Source organism: Lissotriton vulgaris, chromosome 9 (assembly GCF_964263255.1).
Source record: "Lissotriton vulgaris chromosome 9, aLisVul1.2, whole genome shotgun sequence".
NCBI classification, from domain to species: Eukaryota; Metazoa; Chordata; class Amphibia; order Caudata; family Salamandridae; genus Lissotriton; species Lissotriton vulgaris.
The window spans coordinates 777,702,821-777,719,716 of record NC_141697.1 but is presented as its reverse complement, the minus strand read 5'-3'; positions in this window follow the sequence as shown (position 1 = coordinate 777,719,716).

Sequence of the window (16,896 nt, the reverse complement as noted above, 5' to 3'; positions counted from 1 at the left end):
CTGATTTCTGCCTGTCGGTACTTGCCGCTCCCGCAGCCTGCAGCCCGCTGCCATCTCTTCAACTCGGCGGCGGCTGCGGTGGCAGCTACGGAATTTTCTGCGGGTTATTTCAGCTTCTCGGCTCCTTAGAGTTCGGCTCCGCTCCTCCGTACTGCTAGACCCTCCGCTCCTGCTCTCGCTCGTTGCTCCTCCTCCTCACACGTGTGCTGACTCAACTCAAAGACTCGCAAACGACCTCAACCATCAGGCCTGGCAGCCCCCACCCCAACATCAATAAAAAATAAAATCCCTGGTTTATAGTGGGTTTCTGCCCTTCCTGGGGGCTGATATGCCCAAAGAAATATGGGGAGAGCAAACGCCCTTGCCAAAGGGGCCGCTCCCTGGTGCTAGTGGGTGGAACCCTGCTTTGGGATCGCCCTCCTGGGGTACCAATGTGAAGGGTACCATTGGAAAGGGGAGAATATTCCCTTTCTAACGATACAGCTCCCATCTGTTTCGGTGCTCGGGGGCTGAGATAGCCCCACAAGCACCGAAACGGAGAAACTGAAACTAAGCCGTGCACGCGATCGTCATTGCAAGGAAATACAAAAATAGGCCTGGGGAGGTTGGGGAAGCTCTTCATCACCTCCCCAGGCACAATACAATGGGAAATCCCTCTGCTGTCTGCAGCAGAAGGATTTTCTGAGCCTGTGCTCATGACGGAATGGTTCCATCATGAGCACAGGTGCACTGGTGATCATGACGGAACCATTCCGTCATGAGCACGCAAAGGGTTAAGGAAGTGTGTATTAGTTTTAGAAAACAAATAATTGTTTTACACATCCTTATTTTTTGAGTTTTCATGGAGCGTTTCTTTTCTTAAATGCGTTTTTCTGGATTTTTATGGTTTATCGTTTGTGGACCTATTGCCGGTGGATTATATTTAAACAGTTGGATTTTTCCATTTGTTTGGGGGATTTTGATAGCTTATTGAGATTTTCAAAAATGTGGATTTATTTATGGCAGTTGGGATTACGTTTCTTCAGTAACGAAACCAGTTATTATTAAATATTTTTTGTGGGAGGGAAATGTTAAAAATGTCACTGTTATTGTGATTTATATTTTATAAAATATATTTATTATGTATATTTATTTTTTACATATTAATTAAATTAATTGACAACATATTTATATTTTTGGAGTTAAAAAGCAATTATTTATCTGCTTGTTTTTTTATTACGATTTTTTGGGTATTTTGAGGTATTTTTATTTAAAGTAGGCTTTTGGCTATTTCAAGATATTCTAGTTGTTGGGAATGGCCTTACTTTGTATTGTAAGTATTCAAACATTTGCTAAGTTTGCTTGGTTAGTTTTGGACTTAGTTGTGCTATAGACTGCTCCATTCTTACTTGTGGGTAGCTTTGTTATTTTTGGATAGATTGTAATAGTTTATATAGAGTTGGTGAGGTTTTGCCTGATGTTGCCTGGAAGGCGTTATGCCATCTATCTACAGCATATTTAGTTTTAGCATCTTTGTTTAGGGTACTGTTATATACATTCTACCATGGAATGAGGTATGTAGGCGGTCTTCTGTGTCCTGAACTGTGTAGCCTTCCCACCCAGGTATCCTCAAAGTAGTCAAGTAAGGGACTTAGTTTTTGCTCATTTTGTTGGTAGTAGGCACTTTTAATTAATAAATTGTAGTGTTTGGCTATGTCAGTAATTGGGACATATGCCAGTGCTATTAGTTTTTTAATTTGATATGCAAAGGTGCTATTTGTTGCATATTCTACACTTAGGGCCTGATTCTGATGCTGTTAGGAAATCTTCCAGATCAAATCCGGTTGGTAATGGTTTCCCACAGACTCAAATCAGACTCAAATCGGGAGAGTTCGACAAACCGAGTATGATGCATGTGGATGCTTCCAGATACGATTTGATTAGACTGCCATTGACTTCCATGGAAGCCAATTTTCCTAACTGCATCGTAATCTGGCTCTTGGTCGGGAAGACACATTCCCGATCAGATTCAGACGGAGCAAATGCCGTTAGTAGGCCTTTCTAACCGCATCGTAATCAGGCCCTAGGTGGGAATGCTTTCCTAATCCTAAGGGGCCGATTCCAATGTCTGCAGGAAACTGTCTGGACGGCTCTGCTCTGGATGGCTTTCCGACCGACTCGACTCCGTCGACTTCGAACGAGCAAGTACAATGTCTCTGTACGTCTCGGGACACGGCTTGCTCGGAGTCCCATTGAACTCAATGGGAGCCTATGTTCAGAACGCGAACACGGGCCCCCATTGAAAAAAGGGGAGGGTGTGGACAAGAGTGCACCCTGTGGCAGGCACCCCATGGTGCCCACCACACTGTGCATGCCTGGTCAGGGGGAACCATGGGTACCCCCCTGTGACCAAGTCGGAAGGCCCCGGTTGAAGGGGTGCCCGCTACAGCCCCCCAAAGTACATCTCCAACAGCTGCTTCGTGTTGGAGTTGACGACTCCGGACAGCTGTTGGAGTCGTGCATCGGAATAGCTCGGACGGCGACGTTTATCCGAGCCACGTCTAGAAGTGAGTTGGAAAGCCTGACGGCATTGGGAGCATCGTACTTGCATGCTCGGAGACTCATCCAAATCGATTGGAAACATGGCTTCCGACTTCGATTCGGATCGTCCCGATGCCGTTAGAAGGCCGTCCGGCCAAGATCGGAATTGGCCCCTAAGTGTAGATTTTTGGAGGTGTCTTCAAATGCATTGGTTAAAGTGATAAAAGCAACCTTGAATTGCTGTGTAAGGGTAGTTTTTTAGCATGGCTTGTATCATTGACTGTTCAAAGTCAAAGATTACTTTATGGAGAAAGCAGTTATTAGTTTCTTGTTTTACTTTTGTTTAAAGTTAAACAATGGTGGTGTTTTGCTTGTTTGGTAGTAGAGCATATACAAAGGGGATGTTTGTATTTTAATAAAGTCCATGTATTGTATATAACTGGTAAAATGGTTTTGGACATATTTTAATAGTCCCATCCATCATCCATGTCTCACAGTTCTGTCGTTTTAGTACATTTGTGTGAGTTTCAAATATTATTATTCTTTTGTCAGTTGCTTTATTGTCATAAAGTAGAAATTGCTATTCATAATGGGTAACTGTGAGTTCAGGTGTTATTTCTACTTCAGCAAAAGTGTTGGGGACAGGTGTGGTGGTAGCAGTAGCGTTTTTAGTTCTATCTATTGTTCTTTTTGGTGAAGATATTGAGGGCAGTTAGCCAGTTGCATGTTGTGGGATTCTGGGGAGCATGTCTTTAAGTGTTTATGTTGTAGACTTATCAGATCTCGTGCTGGCTTCTTTTATATCATATAAAGCATTTCGAACTTCAATTTCAGCTATGTTAGGGGGGTGGTTACGCTCTCTAATATATAGTACAGTTGTTTCCTTTGTTGCAGCTCTCCCGTAACATTTGTTGGAATCATTTTTATTACATTTCCAGTTTTCTTTGTCGCCTATTTGCTTGTCTTGGGTGTACACATACCCATATAACATAACAAACATTTTCCTTTCTGGGAAGTTATGAATTGAGCCCCTTCAGTCCTTGCGATGTTTCAAATGCTAAGAGAAATGTAAATAGAAATTATTAAAAATACTTCTGTGCTGTTTTATCATCTGAAATATGTACATTGTCAAGTTAATACTTACAATGTTGAATTTGAAGACTTTTTTAAATGCTAATGGGTTTTCTTTACTGTTTGCGTTTAGTAATTTCGTAGAAATTCCTGTTGATAAAAAGAGTAATTGTAATACATTTGTTTAACTGTGTTTTAAGTGGGGGGGGGGGGTTGTGATTAGCTTGGGCTTTTGTTTGGCATTTTAGACAATTGTGTTAGTTTATTTTAGTGTAATACTTACTTTATTTGCAAGTTGATTTTTCACAGTGTTCTATAGGTCTTTTATATCTTCAGAATGACCTGTAGAAGAGATATAATTAAAAAATATATTAATTATTTTATTCGTATGAACAGTGCTTTGAGAACATTTGCAGTAGCACCAGTTTCTACATGGTGTTTTATTTACTTTGTGGAGTTGGAATTAGTTTTTCTATAATGTAGTCCAATGTTGTGGCAGCAATCAGCAGAGTTTCTCCTTGTCCTTGCTTTTTTGGTTGAAGTGTAAAATAAGGTTTAATGTTCGTGTGTTTATATAGTGTTTCATCAATTGTTGTTTTAATTCATTGGCTTATTTTAATTGTATGTGTATTTTATTGGTTGTTATTTATTGTTTTAATTATTTTGGTAGTTGTTTTCCATATTTGGAAAACGCTAATAAAGCTTCAGTTACTGTTTTTGTTTTCAATTTAAAAGTTGTTTAGTATATTACGGTATATGCAATTTATATTGTTTCACATGTTAAATAATATTTTTTTTTATTTGGCTATAATGTTTGAAATAGTAGATAATGTTGTGTATTTAATAACTTTTATGATCTTATGATATTATTTTTAAAATATGTGTTAATTGATTAATTTTGTATGCTGTGTGTATTAATTACCATTTTTATATTTTTCGGGGTAAATTGTGTGTTATTATAAATAATTTTAACATGTTGATATATATATTTTAACAATATTATTGTTGTCTATATTGTTGATATCGATATTATTGACACTTTTTATGTTTTCTTAACATGTTTGATATTTTTCATGATATTTTTTGGTTCGATAATACTGATATCGATGTAAATGTTTGACGATATTTTGTTGTCGATATTTGTGTATTTCATTAAATAAATATAGTATGTCAATATTAGTGTAATCAATATTTTTGTCCTGCTGTTATGGTAGGTCCATATTATGTCTGTCGATATTATATCAATGATCCGTTGGCCTTGTGATGGCACCTCGTCGAGGGTGCTTAGCGTGAGACGTTCTGCCACCTTGAGGAGGCCACCGACGTCAACCGGGCCTCTGCCTCTGGAACTGACTGAGGGGTTCCCTTCCCTGGATGGATGCATTTCCTTGGCCTGGGATCTGCTTGCGGGACATGCAAGGCTGGCCTGCTGATCGTGCTGCTTTGCGGCTCTACCCTTGGGGTCGACCAACTGCCTTGATTTTGTGGTGTGTCCTTGCAGTCCTCCCTGGCAGGCGTGCCCCTATTGATGGGAGTTAATGGCAGGGTCCTGGTGATTGATGCTCCATCGGCCCTCGGTGCCCAGCATTTCATGCTCAGAGACTGACCCCCATATATGCCTGAGCCTCTACCGCATGAACTGTGTCTCTGGTGGCTGGGACTGGGCAGGGTGCGGGCCGCTTCCCTCTGAGTGCTTGATGTGCCTTTTAGCCAGACCGCCCCCTGAGGGGACGTTTGAACTTGAAACACTGACTGTGCATCTTTGACTGCAGAGAACGTACCGCCCTTGATTGGTGAGCACTGGTGGGGTGCATTGGGTGGCGCCTTGCATGCTGCGGAGCCTTATCTCCCAGGGCCTTGTGTTGCGGTGTGGGCTCCTCTTCCCCCACCCCCCTCTCCCTGGCAGCTCTGAGAGGCCTGTAAATCATTGTAAGACACCCGAGGGGGCTATCGCAGATCCCGCGTGGGGCCCTCCTTCTACCCTGTGTGGCTTTTGGTGTACAGCACAAACTGATCCATGCACTGATCCTCCCTGACAGATTGTGAACGTCATCCTGTTGTCACATGTGGGGCTGCTCCTATGTCTCACGTCCAGATGAGGTGCAGCAGATCCTCCTCTGCTGCCATACCTGTGGCCACGTATGCACCACAACACCTCGACGAAGCGCTCCACAAACACTTGGAGCAGTTTCAGAAAGTGTTACATGCTATTTTAGACATGTAGACCTTAATGGAGGCAAGGACTGATGCAGTGTCTCTCGATGTGAGCCTCCTGCATGCAGACCACTGTAAGTTATCCAAGAGGGTGGACGAATCGGCAGAGGTTTGGCTTTCCCATACATTGCATGAACTGCAGTCCAAACTAGCGACAATGCAGGAGCAGGTGACAGCTCTGTGCGGCAAAGCGGAGGATGCGGAGGGGCGCTCACGGCACAGCAATGTTCATTTCCTCGGATTTCCAAAGAGGGTGGAGCTTCCCAGTGCTGAGCTCTTTCTTGAGGAATGGTTGCTGGAAAGATATTGAAAGACAGGGTGTCCGCTCTGTTCTCAGTCGAGAGGGCAAACCCTATTCCAGGGACACCCACCTCGTGCTGGTGCACCATCCTGCCCTCTCAGTGCCTGATTTCTCAACTTCCGGGACTGTGATCTTAGCCTCCAGCTTTTATGCACCAAGGGCCCATGGCACTTCAATAGCAGCCTACCTTTACGCTTTGGAAGTTCAATGTCATTGCGGCTCCTACATGCAGGTCTAACAACACCTGCATGACCTGCGAATTAGTTATGCTCTGTTATTCTCGTAAAAACTTTAGGTAATCGATGGTGACTCCTCCCATATTTTCGCCATCCTGGAGATGCCTGTACCTGGATTCACACGAAAGGCCTATTCTGCACAGCAGTCACTGAACTTGAAGATGACACCTGGGTGTTGCGGGCACCGCCAGCGCAAGCTGTCATGCATCTGCCCAGATCGAAAGCAAGTTGCAGAGGGGCAAGCACAAGCAGTGGCTGCACATCACCATCAGGCTAATTTCTCTGCGGTCCTAAGAAACAGGCCTTCTGAGGACTCCTGCTCCGAGGCCTGTGTTTCTGATCTTCGTTAACCTCCAACACCACAGCCCCCAAGTTCACACCGAGATCTGCTGATGATCTCCTTCGACTATTATCCACAGGGCATTGACCGCATCTTGTACCTAACCACCCGCACTAGGGGTAACTCTGGTGACATTTCTCTACACTATACTGGTCTTGCTATGGGGGGTCTCTGACTACTTCCATCATTCATGGACCTGGGCCTGGCCACTGGACACTGTTGTTTTGCTCCTATGCCACATCCTACTATTGTTCCTATGTGGACTGTTGATTGCATTCTTTTATTTTTTCTTACTTTCGATTTCAGGACACATGGGCAGGCCCTTTGTTGTCATATTGTCTGAATGTTGTCTATTCTTCTAAGTTAAGCTCCAAGGCTATTCATGACGATTGGAGGTACTCATATTCCATTGTCACGTACTCATCTGCATTTGGGAGGTGGGGCGTGCATGGATGGGACACAGCCGCACACAGAGGGGAGTACTTTCAGCCTACCGCACGTCTTTGCTATGTGTACAGCCATGCATATATCCATACCTGACTATTCTGTGCCGTAGTATCACATACTTACATGGAATGTGCAGGGCATGGCCACTCCATCCAAGCGCTACCGAATTTATACGTACCTCAAACGGTGCCACATTCATATCACGATGCTACAAGAGACTCACCTTACAGCATCCCAGCTACACAAATTAAGCTCAAATGGAGAGGGCTGACCTACGGTACCACAATGTTGGCATATGCAAGGGGTGTTCTAATATGGGTAGCCCCCAGGGTCCCCTTCGTTCTCAGTGCAAAACGGGGACACATGGATGGGAGGTACGTCATCTTCGAGGGACAACAGGATGCCCCCCCCCCCACTTAAGTGGCCCTGTATGTGCCCAATTCCAACCAGACAGAGTTTTTAGATGGTCTCACTTCTTCATGACCCACTCAGCCCTGGGATCTCGGGCGGGGCTGATTTCAAATTTGTTCCTGATTTGCAATCTGATCGCTCCACCCCACCACTGCATGTGGTGGCCAGCGTACACACCACACAACACTTTAGCCATTGGCACACGCGTATGCATGTGCATGATGCATGGCACATGCAATATCCACATGTCTGTGAATATTTGTTTTCTTCTGCAGTGCATGATTTTCATACCAGGAAAGACCTTATTTTATATACAACTTCTGTTGCCTTCCCGGTTGTCTGGGCGGACCATTTGGCAAGAACTGTGTCAGATTACTGCCCCAGGCTTATTACATGGAGTTGGGGCAGACATCACCCACTATACCTACTTGGAGGGTTCAGGTCGATGAACTCTCTGATCCCCCTTTTAAGAGGATCTGTTTCTCTTCCTTACTGATTACTTTATAGAGAAACTGGGCTCTGTTTTGACTAGAGCATGAACATAGGATGCACATAAGGTTGCGGTCCACTGCCATTGTATGGCAGCTTCCTGGGGTATCCGTCACCGCTTAAAAGAAGATCTTGAACACAATCTTTGCCAAAATGAAATATGAGTTGCCAACCATATGGCATCGCCCACACAGCTATACAGCTCAGCGGAGTGAGGCAAAGACTACACTGAGTCATCATGATTACCGCAAGCATATAGCCCTGTATGAGTCCCAGGGCGATCACTCCGGTAAACTACTGGCTTGGGTCACAAGGAACATGGAACATCGCGACCTCGAGGGGGCACTTGTCATTTCCCAAATAGCCATTATTGCAACCTTCTGAGATTACTATCTGGGAGCGACCCTTAACCCTGCTCCCAGGCAGGTCGCTCCCCATGCCGCAACAGCACCACCTGTTGTGCATGTGATTCAGCTCGCTGCTGCTGCCTCCGACGCGAGTTCGAAGCCTAGGTTTGCTCCCTTGTATCTGTTCAGTATTGTTTGACTGCTTGTCTTTATTTTGCCTAAATTTCCTGTTTTTCCCCCCTGTAATTGTCTGTGCTTGTCATTGTTTTGCCTAAATTTCCTGTTTTTCCCCTTTTAATTATCTGTGCTTGTCGTTGTTTTGCCTTAATTTCCTGTTTCCTCCCCTGTAATTGCCTGTGCTTGTCTTTGTTTTTTGCCTTAATTTCCTGTTTCGCCCTCGTGTAATTGACTCTGCTCCATTTTGCCTTCTTTTCCCTCCGCCATTCCTCACCCGTTTTTCTCACCGCTGCGTCCCTGCAGCCCCGCCCCCCTGCGTGCCCATTCGCCGCCCCGCTCCCACCTCACAGCTGCTCCACCCTCCCACCTCCCCTTATTTGGCAGCCGCTGCGCGGCCACACGCAGCAGGCGTGCCGAAGACAGATATTCTGTGGAGGAGTCCGTTTCAATTGTTAAATTTGTGCTATACTGTAGCATAAGCGCCAGTTGAAATAATTTTGTTGGGGTAATTAGTTGCCCTAGGCGCTGATACATAGGACTACCTGGTAGTGTAGCATTGGAATTCAGGAATGCGCACATAGACATACAAGTGTGTTTTTTCGTGTATTTTTTGTTTTTTTGTCTTTTGTAGGGCTGTGTTCTTTGTGCAATTTGAGTGTAAATATATATATATGTGATGTATATGTTGTATATTTTATTACATGGAAAGATTGAGTACAAGTGAAGGTACTCTTGTTGTATATAATCATCTGTTGCTTGGTTTATGTGTTCCACCTAGTTGTTTGATACAGCTATATATTTGACCATAATTTGTGTATTTATTACTTTATAAAATTCATTTTTGGATATATCAAGGCTTTTAATTTAACCTTGATTACAAATAAATACTGAATCGATCGCTCTGTGCCTCTTTGTATTTATATACATCTTTTTGATGTCATGTGCTCATGTACATGAGGGTAATTTGGGCACAACCCCCCCTTTCTTTTTCTAGAAGGCGCATCTAAGGAAAGCCCGTCTGCACCCATTCCGTGCTTGGAGCGCGCCCAGCACCAGAATCCCAGGTCCCGTGAATGCCACGATGCCCGTCTCCGCTATGATGTCAGTACCCTCCACGCACTCAATGCTGGATGAACTCACACCTCCTTCCTGGCCGCTTTGAAGCGCACCCATGGACCCTTCATCTGCTGGAACTACAGCTTCACCAGCATCCAACCCGCCATTCCTCCCCACAAGACAGGTCACAACCTGGAGAAGTGTGGCTCACGGTGTAGAGCAGGCAGACCCGGAAGCTGAGGTCTGACCCGGGACCAGGGTTCAATTCCCGACGCGGCAGGGTCTTGAGCTCAAATGTCCACGGACTCGATAATTCTCGCTTCAGTGCCTGCTCTAATCATGGGTTCTCACTCTGCAACTCTGGGCATTAAGCTTGCTTAATCTCCACAACGGCCCCCCTGCGGCGGGATGGCTGGCTTTCACCTTGGGGATGCCCTGTAGGGGCTATCTCACAAGGAAAAGCCAGGACGGGTTCCCAAGGCAAGCGCCGGGAAACCTTCGGGTAGCTGTGCGCTCAATAAATGCAATAATAATAATAATAATAATAACCCCTTCAGATGCATACACCTGAACACCCTCTCCACACGCAAACATGCTGTCGAAATCTGGGACCTGCTCGACACATCCTCTCCGGACGTCGCCTTACTGACTGAGACCTGTATGAACGACTCCTCTGCACCCGACAACGCCATAGCCATCCCAGATTGCTACAAGATCACCCGTAGATACTGCACCAACGGAGTAGGAGGGTGATCGCCATCATCCACAAATCCACCCTCAAGGTCTCGACCAACTCCGACAACACCCTCAGCACCGCCGAACACTTGCACTTTCAGATCCACACCGATCCCAACTCCACCCTCAGAGAAACTCTGATCTGCAGACCCGCAGGACCCCGACCACAGTTCAGTGACTTCATCAGCACGCACGCCCTCACCTCCATGGACTACATCCTCCTCGGAGACCAGAACTTTCATCTCGAGAACAACGATACCAACTCCACCACCCTAATCAACAGCCTTGCCCACCTCGGACTCAGACAGCTCGTGACAACGCCAACCTACATGGTGGGCCACACGTTTGATCCCATCTTCTCTGCAAGCTCCCACAGCTCCTTCAGCCACACCACCGAACTCCACTGGAATGACCATCGCTGCATCCACTTCACATTTTAGAAACCCACAAAGCACCACCGCACCCAACAGATCCCCCGCCGCAGCTGGAGCAAAATCACAGAAGACCAGCTAAACATCGCCCTCGCCAGAAGACCACCCTCTGACCCCACCGACCCCAACGCCGCCGCCAACAACCTCAGACCCAATCAAGAATCCCTCTAACAGACGCACCAACAAGAATGCCAGATGGTTCACCGCGGACCTCCAAACAAAACTGCCAAAAACTTGAGAGAAATGGCACCACGAACTGACACCAGAGAACCAAACAGCCCACAAGAACGCCATGTGCCAACACCACCACCTCATCAGATCCTCCCAAAAAACTCCTTCAAGGACCACCTAGACAACAACACACACAACAGCAAAGAGCTCTACAACATTGTGAAGGAACTCTCCAACCCAAGCTCCAACACCAACGACATCCCACCATCGCAAGACCTGTGCAACTCCCTTGCCTCCTTCTTCCACCGCAAGATCTCAGACATCCACGACAGTTTCGACAACCAGACCACCACGGCACCCAACGACACCTCATATCCCAAGGCCACCACCCACAGCGACCCCCTGCTCGCTTGGACTAACATCAACGACAACAACACCATCAAAATCATGAGCATCATCCACTCCGGCTCCCCGTCAGACGCGTGCCCCCACCACATCTTCAACAAGGCCAGCGCCACCATCGCACCCCATCTCTGCAAGGCCATCAACAACTCCTTCGGGACCACAACCATCCCGGAGAACTGGAAACACACTCAGATCAACACCTTGCTCAAGAAACCCAAGGCAGACCCGAAGAACTTCATGAACTTCCGCCCATCTCCCTGCTTCCGTTCCTGGCAAAGGTCATCGAAAAAACTATCAACAAACAGCTGACCTGCTACCTCGATGAGAACAACACCCTGGACCCGTTCTAGTCCGGGTTCTTCAGCAACCACAGCACCAAAACGGCCCTCATCGAAGCCAAAGATGACATCAGAGCCCTACTGGACAACGGCGAGACCGCGGCCCTCATCCTTCTGGACACTGTCTGCCACCGCACCCTACGCACTTGCCTCCACAACGCAGGAGTCTGAGGCAAAGCACTGGACTGGACCACCTTCTTCCTCCTCTCCAGCAGAACACAGAGCGTCCGCCTCCCCCTTCTGATCTGAAGACTCCAAGATCATCTGCAGCGTACCTCAAGGATCATCCCTCAGCCCGACATTAATCAACATCTACATGGCCCCGCTCGCCCACGTCGCCAGACTACATGACCTCAACATCATCTCCTACGCCGACGACACAAAGCTGATCCTCTCCCTCACCAAAGACCCCCTCACCGCCAAAACCAACCTCCACAAAGGAATGAAAGCATCACCGAATGGATGAAGAACAGCTGTCTGAAGCTGAACTCAGACAAGACAGAGGTCATCATCCTCGGCTCCACCCCATCAGCCTGGGACGACTCCTGATGGCCAACTGCCATGGGGAACTGCACTGACATCCATCAACCACGCACGCAACCTGGGATTCATCCTCGACTCAACACTCTCAATGACCAAGCAAGTCAACGCCATCTCGTCCTCCTGTTTCCACACCCTCCACATGCTCTGAAAGATCTACAGGTGGATCCCCACCAACACAAGAATAACGGTCACCCAGGCCCTCGTCAGTAGCAGGCTGGACTACGGAAACGCCCTCTACGCGAGAACCCCGGCCAAACTGCTGAAACGACTTCAATGCATACAGAACGCCTCTTCACGCCTAACCTTCGACATCCCTCGCCACAGCCTCACCACACCCCACCTAAGAGACCTGCACTGGGTCCCCATCAACAAGAGGATCACCGTTAAGATCTTCACCCACGCTTACAAGGCACTCCACGAAACCGGACCAATCATACCTCAACAGACGACTCCCCTTCCACACCCCGAACGGCCAGCTCTTCTCCGCCGACCGTGCCCTGACTCCCGTCCCTTGCATCTGAAGAGCGACCACCGGTGGCAGATCTTTCTCCTACCTCGCCGCCAAAACCTGGAACACCCTACCCATCCTCCTACCGCAGACTGAAGACCTACTAACCTTCAGGAGGTTACTCAAGACCTGGCTCTTTGATCAGTAGCAGTACCCCCCCAGTGCCTTGAGACCCTCAAGGGTGAGTATCGCGCTCTACAAATTTATTGATTGATTGACTATCGTACTCTGTATGAGGCACCTGCCTCTCCATCTTCGATCATTATAACCAGGTTTTTAGCTCACCTCCCCCTTCCTACACTTACTCCCTTTCGAAGGGAGGACCTTGAAGAATCCCTCTAGCTGGAAGAAATTTGTGCAGCCATCTCTCAGATCACCTAGAACAAGATCTTGGGCACGGATGGCCTACCGATAGAGTACTACGCCACTTTCCCTACACAAACTGCTCCATACGTATTTGCCATGTTTAATGAAGCCAGCAATCGTGGCAAATTTCCAGACTCTCTCCGGGAAGTTCTAATCGTGGTGCTGAACAAACAGGGCCACGACCCTTTGAATGTCAGATCATACTGCCCCCTTCTCGCTCCTGAACCTAGACTGTAAAATTTTAGATACAATTGTGGGTAATTCCTTGCTCCCCATCGTTCAAGTGCTTGTGCATGATGACCAGTCCTTTTTTATACCGGTTTATTTATTTATTTTATTTATTTATTTTTGATATTTGTAAAGCGCATACAATGGCCCATGGGCGTCTCGGCGCTGAGTATCTGAATATTTACCCTGAAGGAACTATGGATGATTTATTGATTAAAGAGCCAGGTCTTAAGTTGTTTACGAAAAGACCATAAGGATGGACTGGCTTTAATCAATTGTGGCAGAGTGTTCCACAACTTAGGGGCTGATACCAGGAATCTTCTGTCGCCCCATGAGACCGTTTTTGTACGGGGTATCACAAGATCACCTGAGCAAGATGAACGTAGTGTTCTGAACGGACGATAAGGAATCAGGTTACGGATGAGATGTGCTGGTCCTTGGTTATGCAACGCTTTATACACAATGCACAGAGTCTTGAACTTTATCCTGTTTTTAATGGATAACCAATGCAGCTCTTTGATGGTTTTAGAGGCAGAGTGATGTTTGGGGATATTTCCCAAAAGCCTCGCAGCAGAGTTTTGTATTATTTGCAGTTTGTTTAAGACTCCTTCCTGTGCATTGAGGAACAGAGCATTGCAATAATCCAAAGTGGACAGCACAAGGGAGGTGACAAGAGTTTTGCCAGCTTTATCAGGTAGAAAAGGGAGAATTGTTTTGATAAGCTTCAGCTTATAAAAGGCTGAAGAGGTAATCTGGTTGGCATGTGGGTGGAACGTGAGGCGCTCATCAAAGATGACTCCCAGATTCCTCACTTTACTGACAGGCTCGGGGGGGAGCCTAAGGAGGAAGGCCACCAATTGGATGACCACTCAGGTGTTAGTGGTCCGAAGATGACTACCTCCGTTTTATCGGAGTTTAACTTTAAGCAATTGGAAGCCATCCAACTCCCTATTGCTATCATGCCAGATTTGAGGTCATCTGCCACTTTATAGCCATTGTTCTTGATGGCTAGAACCAGCTGGGTGTCATCTGCGTAGGAAGTAAGGCTCATCCCATAAGCCCGGATGACATTGGCTAAGCCCGACACGTAGATGTTAAAAAGTGTCGGGCTTAGGGATGAGCCTTGAGGTACTCCACATGGCAGCGACATGGTGGACGAATGAAATGGTTCCATTGTGACTACCTGGGTTCTATCAGCCAAAAAGGAGGCCAGAAGTTTGCTGGCAGTCCCTTGTACACCCAGGCCTTCGACACGGTCAATCAGAGTGGTATGATCGACCGTGTCGAAGGCTGCAGATAGATCAAGTAGTATCAAGACCGCTGTGCCCCCAGTGTCACGGATGAGTCTGATGTCATCAGCTGCCTTAATCAAAGCTGTCTCTGTCCCATGACATTGGCGGAACCCAAACTGAGTTTCATCAAGTAAATGATGTTGTTCCAAAAAAGCAGAGAGCTGTTTATTCATAGCTTTTTCGGTTATTTTGGCCAAGACTGGTAAATTGGCTATGGGTCGGTAGCTTTTAGGTTCGTCCATATCCAGATGTGGTTTCTTTAAAAGAGGTTTTATAATGGGTTTTTTTAAACTTTCGGGGTAGATACCTGTTTTAAACATGGCATTGCATATGGAGGATATGGCCGGAATAACCTCATCTATGACTGGCAATAGGACTTTAAAAGGACATGGGTCAAGTGCTGAGCCTGATCTGATGGTAGAAATTATGTCCATAGCCTGAGAATCCGAAATTTCAGCAAATTGAGTGAGCGTGGGACCAATGTGTGTATTAAGTATGATCTCGGAGGAACTTTTAGTTTTGGTGGCAAAGGCGGAGTAAATATCATTAACTTTGCTGAAGAAGAAGTTGGCCAATGTGTCACAAAGAGATTGAGATGGGGGTGGGGTCAGGTTGGGAGAGTAACCGGCCAGCTGTTTTGCAGTCTCATACAAAATTTTATTTGAGTTTTTTGCAGTTTCTATTTTATGACTAAAAAATGATTTCTTGGCTTCATCAATCATTTGTTTGTATTTGGCTACCGTTTCCTTATATTTTGTTTTAGCCTCTTCGGCATAGTCTTTCCGCCAAAGCCTTTCTTTCTGCCTGCATTGTTGTTTCTGATGTCTTAAGGCAGCTGAGTACCAGGGGGCTGAGGGGGTAGATCTATTACGGGATAGTTGCTTAACGGGAACCAGCGAGGATGCAGCTGCATCCACCCAGTCATAGAATTGAGAGGTGGCCGTATTTGGATCTTGTGAAAAGGAAGGCGTGGAGGTAACCAATGAGGTTTTGAAGCTGGAGCTGTCTATATCGTTCCATGCCTTAAAAGATTGATTTGTATTGGTGGGCTTTGGGGGGACAGCTAATTGGTGAGGGTTAAGTGATGCCATAATAACATAATGGTCTGACCAGGTGACCGGAAAGGTTTGGGTTACATGGAGGTCATTGGAGTTGGAAAAAATGCCATCAAGAGTATGGCCCCTATCATGCGTGGGAGATTTGACCATAAGAGATAGACCAAAAGTGGTCATATCCCCAAGGAACACAGCACGATTATTAATGTTCTGAGACTATTGAGCCCTATGCACGCCCCCCCCCTCCCCCAACTGCTTACAACTGAGTGGTTGTGTCATTAAACACAGAAAAGGCCTTTTACACCCCAACGTAGTAATACCTTTTTTCAAACCTCGCTGCCACAAGATTGCGGCAGGGATTTACTGGCTGGGTATGTACCCTGTATGTGTCCCAAACTGTTAGAGTGAAGACTGGCCAAGAGCTATTGGACAAGTTTTGGATACAACAAGGGACCCGTCTTGGCTGTCTACTGTCACCACTAATCTTTGCACTTGCAATGGAGCCCCTTGCTTGGTGCCTGCGGGGCATGGCACAGATATGGGGTGTTTCAGAACTGGGCTTCCACCATGTCATCTAGCTCTATGCAGATGATGCCTTGATTTACTTGCGCGATGTGGAGTCTGCCCTACCCAAGCTTATGTGCCTGTTTGATGAATTTTCTTAAGCAACAGGCTTGCAAGTGGACTGGGCAAAGTCCTGTTTATTTCCACTGGCACCACGACCATTGCTGTGTAGTACTGAGACCACAAACAAGCACCTTCAATGGTGCTTTGACTCCTTTTAGTACTCAGGGGTTCAGATCTACCACACACTGGGAGACTCCGAGAGGACAACCTTGATAAGGTGGTTGGCTCTATCCACCGATCCATACCCTTCTGGTGCTTACTGCCCGGTCCCCTCTGGGTCGTGTGGCCATCTCCAAGATGTTGATGTTGGTGTTGCCGAGATTGCTATACTTTTTGCAGCCCTGCTGGTTGTATTGCTGCAGAGCTTCTAACTGACGCTTAACGGTTTGGTCCTTATTGATATGGAGTGCCGACCATCGTCGCATAGCAGTACCCACAATCCAGCGACCACTCTCAAGGGGCTGTCTCAAGGCCCCTAATTTTGAGCTGCATTACACAGTGGCGCAACTTCTGTGGACAATGGCTTGACTGTGCACTGATACCTGCCCAGAGCTACCCTTGGTCCGAGCAGTGCTCGATAGACTAGGG